This window comes from Triticum dicoccoides, chromosome 5A, assembly GCF_002162155.2.
Source record: "Triticum dicoccoides isolate Atlit2015 ecotype Zavitan chromosome 5A, WEW_v2.0, whole genome shotgun sequence".
In the NCBI taxonomy this organism is placed as follows: domain Eukaryota; kingdom Viridiplantae; phylum Streptophyta; class Magnoliopsida; order Poales; family Poaceae; genus Triticum; species Triticum dicoccoides.
In genome coordinates, this window is record NC_041388.1 from 511,963,599 (window position 1) to 511,974,454 (window position 10,856).

Here is a 10,856-nt window from a genome sequence, read left to right on the forward strand (position 1 = left end):
AAACGGGCCAGAATTGGCAAAAACTGCGAGTGTTGATGACCGACACATAAACGCACCCCGGTGTTCATCAATCATGGAAATCACGCCGGGACCCAAAAACAGAGTAATAGTCCATGAAATGGGCCAGAATCGGACAAAACGGCGAGAGTTGATTACCGACACGTAAATGCACCCTGCGGTTCGTTAACCGTGGAAATCACTCCAGGGCCCCAAAACAGTCAGTAATAGTCCATGAAACGGGCCAGAATCAGCCAAAACTATGAGTGTTGATGACTGACACATAAGCGCGCCTTGGGGTTCAACAACTTTGGAAATCACTTCAGGACCAGAAAACGGTGACTAATAGTCCACAAAACGCGTTAGAATTGGCCAAAACTGTGAGTGTTCATAACTGACACGTAAGCGCACCCGGGGGTTCGTTAATCTTGGAAATCATTCTGGGGCCACAAAACAGTGAGTAATAGTCCACGAAACGGGCCAGAATTGGCCAAAACTACTAGTATTGATGACCGACATGTAAACACACCCTGCGGTTCGTTAATCGTGGAAATCACTCCGGGGCCCCAAAACAGTGAGTGTTGATGACCGAACGTAAACGCACCTTGGGGTTCAACAACTATGGAAATCGCTTTGGGACCCCTAAATGGTGAGTAATAGCCCACGAATCACGTCAGAATTGGCCAAAACTGTGAGCATTGACGACAGACACACAAACGCACTCCGGGGATTGTCAATCGTGGAAATCGCTTTGGGACGTCAAAACTGTGAGTAATAGTGCATGAAACGGATGAGAATTGGCCAAAATTGTGAGTGTTTATGACCGACACGTAAACGCACCCCGGAGTTCGTCAATCGTGGAAATCACTCCAGGACCCTAAAACTAAGTAATAATGCAAGAAATGGGCCAAAATCGGCCCAAAGTGCGCTTGTTGATGATCGACACGTAAGCGCACCATGGGGTTAAACAACCGTGGAAATCACTTTGGGGCCCCAAAACGGTGAGTAATAGTCCACGAAACGGGCCAGAATCGGCCAAAACTGTGAGTGTTGATGACCGACACGTAAACGCACCTTAGGGTTCAACCACTATGGAATCGCTTCGGGGCCCCTAAATGATGAGTAATAGTCCACGAATCGTGTCAGAATGGGCCAAAACTCTGAGTGTTGACGACAAAGATGCAAACGCACCGCGGGGTTTGTAAATCGTGGAAATCACCCTGGGACGCCAAAACGGTGAGTAAACAGTGCACGATACGGACCAGAAATTTTCCAAAATTGTGAGTGTCATTGACCGACACGTAAACGCACCACGGGGTTCGTAAATCATGGAAATCACTCCGGGACCCCCAAAACTAAGTGGTACTCTAAGAAACAGGCCAGAATTGGCAAAAACTGCGAGTGTTGATGACCGACACATAAACGCACCCCGGTGTTCATCAATCATGGAAATCACGCCGGGACCCAAAAACAGAGTAATAGTCCATGAAACGGGCCAGAATCGGACAAAACGGCGAGAGTTGATTACCGACACGTAAATGCACCCTGCGGTTCGTTAACCGTGGAAATCACTCCAGGGCCCCAAAACAGTCAGTAATAGTCCATGAAACGGGCCAGAATCAGCCAAAACTATGAGTGTTGATGACTGACACATAAGCGCGCCTTGGGGTTCAACAACTTTGGAAATCACTTCAGGACCAGAAAACGGTGACTAATAGTCCACAAAACGCGTTAGAATTGGCCAAAACTGTGAGTGTTCATAACCGACACGTAAGCGCACCCGGGGGTTCGTTAATCTTGGAAATCTTTCTGGGGCCACAAAACAGTGAGTAATAGTCCACGAAACGGGCCAGAATTGGCCAAAACTACTAGTATTGATGACCGACATGTAAACACACCCTGCGGTTCGTTAATCGTGGAAATCACTCCGGGGCCCCAAAACAGTGAGTGTTGATGACCGAACGTAAACGCACCTTGGGGTTCAACAACTATGGAAATCGCTTTGGGACCCCTAAATGGTGAGTAATAGCCCACGAATCATGTCAGAATTGGCCAAAACTGTGAGCATTGACGACAGACACACAAACGCACTCCGGGGATTGTCAATCGTGGAAATCGCTTTGGGACGTCAAAACTGTGAGTAATAGTGCATGAAACGGATGAGAATTGGCCAAAATTGTGAGTGTTTATGACCGACACGTAAACGCACCCCGGAGTTCGTCAATCGTGGAAATCACTCCAGGACCCTAAAACTAAGTAATAATGCAAGAAATGGGCCAAAATCGGCCCAAAGTGCGCTTGTTGATGATCGACACGTAAGCGCACCATGGGGTTAAACAACCGTGGAAATCACTTTGGGGCCCCAAAACGGTGAGTAATAGTCCACGAAACGGGCCAGAATCGGCCAAAACTGTGAGTGTTGATGACCGACACGTAAATGCACCTTAGGGTTCAACCACTATGGAATCGCTTCGGGGCCCCTAAATGATGAGTAATAGTCCACGAATCGTGTCAGAATGGGCCAAAACTCTGAGTGTTGACGACAAAGATGCAAACGCACCGCGGGGTTTGTAAATCGTGGAAATCACCCTGGGACGCCAAAACGGTGAGTAAACAGTGCACGATACGGACCAGAAATTTTCCAAAATTGTGAGTGTCATTGACCGACACGTAAACGCACCACGGGGTTCGTAAATCATGGAAATCACTCCGGGACCCCCAAAACTAAGTGGTACTCTAAGAAACAGGCCAGAATTGGCAAAAACTGCGAGTGTTGATGACCGACACATAAACGCACCCCGGTGTTCATCAATCATGGAAATCACGCCGGGACCCAAAAACAGAGTAATAGTCCATGAAACGGGCCAGAATCGGACAAAACGGCGAGAGTTGATTACCGACACGTAAATGCACCCTGCGGTTCGTTAACCGTGGAAATCACTCCAGGGCCCCAAAACAGTCAGTAATAGTCCATGAAACGGGCCAGAATCAGCCAAAACTATGAGTGTTGATGACTGACACATAAGCGCGCCTTGGGGTTCAACAACTTTGGAAATCACTTCAAGACCAGAAAACGGTGACTAATAGTCCACAAAACGCGTTAGAATTGGCCAAAACTGTGAGTGTTCATAACCGACACGTAAGCGCACCCGGGGGTTCGTTAATCTTGGAAATCATTCTGGGGCCACAAAACAGTGAGTAATAGTCCACGAAACGGGCCAGAATTGGCCAAAACTACTAGTATTGATGACCGACATGTAAACACACCCTGCGGTTCGTTAATCGTGGAAATCACTCCGGGGCCCCAAAACAGTGAGTGTTGATGACCGAACGTAAACGCACCTTGGGGTTCAACAACTATGGAAATCGCTTTGGGACCCCTAAATGGTGAGTAATAGCCCACGAATCATGTCAGAATTGGCCAAAACTGTGAGCATTGACGACAGACACACAAACGCACTCCGGGGATTGTCAATCGTGGAAATCGCTTTGGGACGTCAAAACTGTGAGTAATAGTGCATGAAACGGATGAGAATTGGCCAAAATTGTGAGTGTTTATGACCGACACGTAAACGCACCCCGGAGTTCGTCAATCGTGGAAATCACTCCAGGACCCTAAAACTAAGTAATAATGCAAGAAATGGGCCAAAATCGGCCCAAAGTGCGCTTGTTGATGATCGACACGTAAGCGCACCATGGGGTTAAACAACCGTGGAAATCACTTTGGGGCCCCAAAACGGTGAGTAATAGTCCACGAAACGGGCCAGAATCGGCCAAAACTGTGAGTGTTGATGACCGACACGTAAACGCACCTTAGGGTTCAACCACTATGGAATCGCTTCGGGGCCCCTAAATGATGAGTAATAGTCCACGAATCGTGTCAGAATGGGCCAAAACTGTGAGTGTTGACGACAAAGATGCAAACGCACCGCGGGGTTTGTAAATCGTGGAAATCACTCTGGGACGCCAAAACGGTGAGTAAACAGTGCACGATACGGACCAGAAATTTTCCAAAATTGTGAGTGTCATTGACCGACACGTAAACGCACCACGGGGTTCGTAAATCGTGGAAATCACTCCGGGACCCCCAAAACTAAGTGGTACTCTAAGAAACGGGCCAGAATTGGCAAAAACTGCGAGTGTTGATGACCGACACATAAACGCACCCCGGTGTTCATCAATCATGGAAATCACGCCGGGACCCAAAAACAGAGTAATAGTCCATGAAACGGGCCAGAATCGGACAAAACGGCGAGAGTTGATTACCGACACGTAAATGCACCCTACGGTTCGTTAACCGTGGAAATCACTCCAGGGCCCCAAAACAGTCAGTAATAGTCCATGAAACGGGCCAGAATCAGCCAAAACTATGAGTGTTGATGACTGACACATAAGCGCGCCTTGGGGTTCAACAACTTTGGAAATCACTTCAGGACCAGAAAACGGTGACTAATAGTCCACAAAACGCGTTAGAATTGGCCAAAACTGTGAGTGTTCATAACCGACACGTAAGCGCACCCGGGGGTTCGTTAATCTTGGAAATCATTCTGGGGCCACAAAACAGTGAGTAATAGTCCACGAAACGGGCCAGAATTGGCCAAAACTACTAGTATTGATGACCGACATGTAAACACACCCTGCGGTTCGTTAATCGTGGAAATCAATCCGGGCCCCAAAACAGTGAGTGTTGATGACCGACACGTAAACGCACCTTGGGGTCCAACAACTATGGAAATCGCTTCGGGACCCCTAAATGGTGAGTAATAGCCCACGAATCACGTCAGAATTGGCCAAAACTGTGAGTGTTCACGACAGACATGCAAACGCACTCCGGGGATTGTCAATCGTGGAAATCGCTTTGGGACGCCAAAACGGTGAGTAATAGTGCATGAAACGGATGAGAATTGGCCAAAATTGTGAGTGTTTATGACCGACACGTAAACGCACCCTGGAGTTCGTCAATCGTGGAAATCACTCCGGGACCCTAAAACTAAGTAATAATGCAAGAAATGGGCCAAAATCGGCCCAAAGTGCGCTTGTTGATGATCGACACGTAAGCGCACCATGGGGTTAAACAACCGTGGAAATCACTTTGGGGCCCCAAAACGGTGAGTAATAGTCCACGAAACGGGCCAGAATCGGCCAAAACTGTGAGTGTTGATGACCGACACGTAAACGCACCTTAGGGTTCAACCACTATGGAATCGCTTCGGGGCCCCTAAATGATGAGTAATAGTCCACAAATCTTGTCAGAATTGGCCAAAACTGTGAGTGTTGACGACAAAGACGCAAACGCACCGCGGGGTTTGTAAATCGTGGAAATCGCTCTGGGACGCCAAAACGGTGAGTAATAGTGCACGAAACGGACCAGAAATTTTCCAAAATTGTGAGTGTCATTGACCGACACGTAAACGCACCACGGGGTTCGTAAATCGTGGAAATCACTCCGGGACCTCCAAAACTAAGTGGTACTCGAAGAAACGGGCCAGAATTGGCAAAAACTGCTAGTGTTGATGACCGACACATAAAGGCACCCCGGTGTTCATCAATCATGGAAATCACGCCGGGACCCAAAAACAGAGTAATAGTCCAAGAAACGGCCAGAATCGGCCAAAACGGCGAGAGTTGATTACCGACACGTAAATGCACCCTGCGGTCCGTTAACCGTGGAAATCACTCCAGGGCCCCAAAATAGTGAGTAATAGTCCATGAAACGGGCCAGAATCAGCCAAAACTGTGAGTGTTAATGACTGACACGTAAGCGCGCCTTGGGGTTCAACAACTTTGGAAATCACTTGAGGACCAGAAAACGGTGACTAATATTCGAGAAAACGCGTTAGAATTGGCCAAAACTCTGAGTGTTCATAACCGACACGTAAGCGCACCCGGGGGTTCGTTAATCGTGGAAATCATTCCGGGGCCCCTAAATAGTGAGTAATAGTCCATGAAACGGGCCAGAATTGGGCAAAACTACTAGTATTGATGACCGACATGTAAACACACCCCACGGTTCGTTAATCGTGGAAATCACTCCGGGGCCCCAAAACAGTGAGTGTTGATGACCGACACGTAAATGCACCTTGGGGTTCAACAACTATGGAAATCGCTTCGGGACCCCTAAATGGTGAGTAATAGCTCACGAATCACGTCAGAATTGGCCAAAACTGTGAGCGTTGACGACAGACACGCAAACGCACTCCGGGGATTGTCAATCGTGGAAATCGCTTTGGGACGTCAAAACGGTGAGTAATAGTGCACGAAACGGATGAGAATTGGCCATAATTGTGAGTGTTTATGACCGACACGTAAACGAACCCCGGAGTTCGTCAATCGTGGAAATCACTCCGGGACCCTAAAACTAAGTAATAATGCAAGAAATGGGCCAAAATCGGCCCAAAGTGCGCTTGTTGATGATCGACACATAAGCGCACCATGGGGTTAAACAACCGTGGAAATCACTTTGGGGCCCCAAAACGGTGAGTAATAGTCCACGAAACGGGCCATAATCGGCCAAAACTGTGAGTGTTGATGACCGACACGTAAACGCACCTTAGGGTTCAACCACTATGGAATCGCTTCGGGGCCCCTAAATGATGAGTAATAGTCCACGAATCGCGTCAGAATTGGCCAAAAATGTGAGTGTTGATGACAGGGACGCAAACTCACCCCGGGGTTTGTAAATCGTGGAAATCGCTCTGGGACGCCAAAACGGTGAGTAATAGTGCACGAAACGGACCAGAAAATGGCCAAAATTGTCGGTGTCATTGACCGACACGTAAACGCACCACGGGGTTCGTAAATCGTGGAAATCACTCCGGGACCCCCAAAACTAAGTAGTACTCTAAGAAACGGGCCAGAATCGGCCAAAACTGCGAGTGTTGATGACCGACACATAAACGCACCCCGGTGTTCGTCAATCATGGAAATCACGCCGGGACCAAAAAACAGAGTAATAGTCCAAGAAACGGGCCAGAATTGGCCAAAACGGCGAGAGTTGATGACCGACACGTAAATGCACCCTGCGGTTCGTTAACCGTGGAAATCACTCCAGGGCCCCAAAACAGTCACTAATAGTCCATGAAACGGGCCAGAATCAGCCAAAACTCTGAGTGTTGATGACTGACATGTAAGCGCGCCTTGGGGTTCAACAACTTTGGAAATCACTTCAGGTCCAGAAAACGGTGACTAATAGTCCACAAAACGCGTTAAAATTGGCCAAAACTGTGAGTGTTCATAACCGACACGTAAGCGCACCCGGGGGTTCATTAATCGTGGAAATCATTCTGGGGCCCCAAAACAGTGAGTAATAGTCCATGAAACGGGCCAGAATTGGCCAAAACTACTAGTATTGATGACCGACATATAAACACACCCCGTGGTTCGTTAATCGTGGAAATTACTCCGGGGCCCCAAAACAGTGAGTGTTGATGACCGAACGTAAACGCACCTTGGGGTGCAACAACTATGGAAATTGCTTCGGGACCCCTAAATGGTGAGTAATAGCCCACGAATCACGTCAGAATTGGCCAAAACTGTGAGCGTTGACGACAGACACGCAAACGCACTCCGGGGATTGTCAATCGTGGAAATCGCTTTGGGACGTCATAGCGGTGAGTAATAGTGCACGAAACAGATGAGAATTGCCCAAAATTGTGAGTGTTTATGACCGACACATAAATGCACCCCAGAGTTCGTCAATCGTGGAAATCACTTCGGGACCCTAAAACTAAGTAATAATGCATGAAATGGGCCAAAATCGGCCCAAAGTGCGCTTGTTAATGATCGACACGTAAGCGCACCATGGGGTTAAACAACCGTGGAAATCACTTTGGGGCCCCAAAACGGTGAGTAATAGTCCACGAAACGGGCCAGAATCGGCCAAAACTGTGAGTGTTGATGACCGACACGTAAACGCACCTTAGGATTCAACCACTATGGAATCGCTTCGGGGCCCCTAAATGATGAGTAATAGTCCATGAATCGTGTCAGAATTGGCCAAAACTGTGAGTGTTGACGACAAAGACGCAAACGCACCCCGGGGTTTGTAAATCGTGGAAACCGCTCTGGGACGCGAAAACGGTGAGTAATAGTGCACGAAACGGACCAGAAATTGGCCAAAATTGTGAGTGTCATAGACCGACACGTAAACGCACCACGGGGTTCGTAAATTGTGGAAATCACTCTAGGACCCCCAAAACTAAGTAGTACTCTAAGAAACGGGCCAGAATCGGCAAAAACTGCGAGTGTTGATGAACGACACATAAACGCACCCGGTGTTCGTCAATCATGGTAATCACGCCGGCACCCAAAAATAGAGTAATAGTCCAAGCAACGGACCAGAATCGGCCAAAACAGCGAGAGTTGATGACCGACACGTAAATGCACCCCGCGGTTCGTTAACCGTGGAAATCACTCCAGGGCCCCAAAACAGTGAGTAATAGTCCATGAAACGGGCCAGAATCAGCCAAAACTGTGAGTGTTGATGACTGACACGTAAGCGCGCCTTGGGGTTCAACAACTTTGGAAATCACTTCAGGACCAGAAAACGGTGACTAATAGTCGACAAAACGCGTTAGAATTGGCCAAAACTGTGAGTGTTCATAACCGACACGTAAGCGCACCCGGGGGTTCGTTAATCGTGGAAATCATTCCGGGGCCCCAAAATAGTGAGTAATAGTCCACGAAACGGGCCAGAATTGGCCAAAACTACTAGTATTGATAACATACATGTAAACGCACCCCGCGGTTCGTTAATCTTGGAAATCACTCCGGGGCCCCAAAACAGTGAGTGTTGATGACCGACACGTAAACGCACCTTAGGGTTCAACAACTATGGAAATCGCTTCGGGACCCCTAAATGGTGAGTAATCGCCCACGAATCACGTCAGAATTGGCCAAAATTGTGAGTGTTGACGATAGACACGCAAACGCACTACGGGGATTGGCAATCGTGGAAATCGCTCTGGGACGTCAAAACGGTGAGTAATAGTGCACGAAACGGATGAGAATTGGCCAAAATCGTGAGTGTTTATGACCAACACGTAAACGAACCCCGGAGTTCGTCAATCGTGGAAATCACTTCGGGACCCTAAAACTAAGTAATAATGCAAGAAATGGGCCAAAATCGGCCCAAAGTGCGCTTGTTGATGATCGACACGTAAGCGCACCATGGGGTTAAACAACCGTGGAAATCACTTCGGGGCCCCAAAACGGTGAGTAATAGTCCACGAAACGGGCCAGAATCGGCCAAAACAGCGAGAGTTGATGACCGACACGTAAATGCACCCTGCGGTTCGTTAACCGTGGATATCACTCCAGGGCCCCAAAACAGTGAGTAATAGTCCATGAAACGGGCCAGAATCAGCCAAAACTGTGAGTGTTGATGACTGACACGTAAGCGCGCCTTGGGGTTCAACAACTTTGGAAATCACTTCAGGACCAGAAAACGGTGACTAATAGTCGACAAAACGCGTTAGAATTGGCCAAAACTGTGAGTGTTCATAACCGACACGTAAGCGCACCCGGGGGTTCGTTAATCGTGGAAATCATTCCGGGGCCCCAAAATAGTGAGTAATAGTCCACGAAACGGGCCAGAATTGGCCAAAACTACTAGTATTGATGGCCGACATGTAAACACACCCCGCGGTTCGTTAATCGTGGAAATCACTCCGGGGCCCCAAAACAGTGAGTGTTGATGACCGACACGTAAACGCACCTTGGGGTTCAACAACTATGGAAATCGCTTTGGGACCCCTAAATGGTGAGTAATAGCCCACGAAACACGTCAGGGTTGGCCAAAACTGTGAGTGTTGAGGATAGACACGCAAACGCACTCCGGGGATTGGCAATCGTGGAAATCGCTCTGGGACGTCAAAACGGTGAGTAATAGTGCACGAAACGGATGAGAAGTGGCCAAAATCGTGAGTGTTTATGACCGACACGTAAATGCACCCCGGAGTTCGTCAATCGTGGAAATCACTCTGGGAACCTAAAACTAAGTAATAATGCAAGAAATGGGCCAAAATCGGCCCAAAGTGCGCTTGTTGATGATCGACTATAAGCGCACCATGGGGTTAAACAACCGTGGAAATCACTTTGGGGCCCCAAAACGGTGAGTAATAGTTCACAAAACGGGCCAGAATCGGCCAAAACTGTGAGTGTTGATGACCGACACGTAAACGCACCTTAGGGTTCAACCACTATGGAATCGCTTCGGGGCCCCTAAACGATGAGTAATAGTCCATGAATCGCGTCAGAATTGGCCAAAACTGTGAGTGTTGACGACAGAGACGCAAACGCACCCCCGGGGTTTGTAAATCGTGGAAATCGCTCTGGGACGCCAAAACGCTGAGTAATAGTGCACGAAACGGACCAGAAATTGGCCAAAATTGTGAGTGTCATTGACCGACATGTAAACGCACCACGAGGTTCGTAAATCGTGGAAATCACTCCGGGACCCCCAAAACTAAGTAGTACTCTAAGAAACGGGTCAGAATCGGCCAAAACTGCAAGTGTTGATGACATACACATAAATGCACCCCGATGTTCGTCAATCAAGGAAATCACGCCGGGACCCAAAAACAGAGTAATAGTCCAAGAAACAGGCCAGAATCGGCCAAAACGGCGAGAGTTGATAACCGACACGTAAATGCAACCTGCGGTACATTAACCGTGGAAATCACTCCAGGGCCCCAAAACAGTGAGTAATAGTCCATGAAACGGGCCAGAATCAGCCAAAACTGTGAGTGTTAATGACTGACACGTAAGCGCGCCTTGGGGTTCAACAACTTTGGAAATCACTTCAGGACCAGAAAACGGTGACTAATAGTCCACAAAACGGGTTAGAATTGGCCAAAACT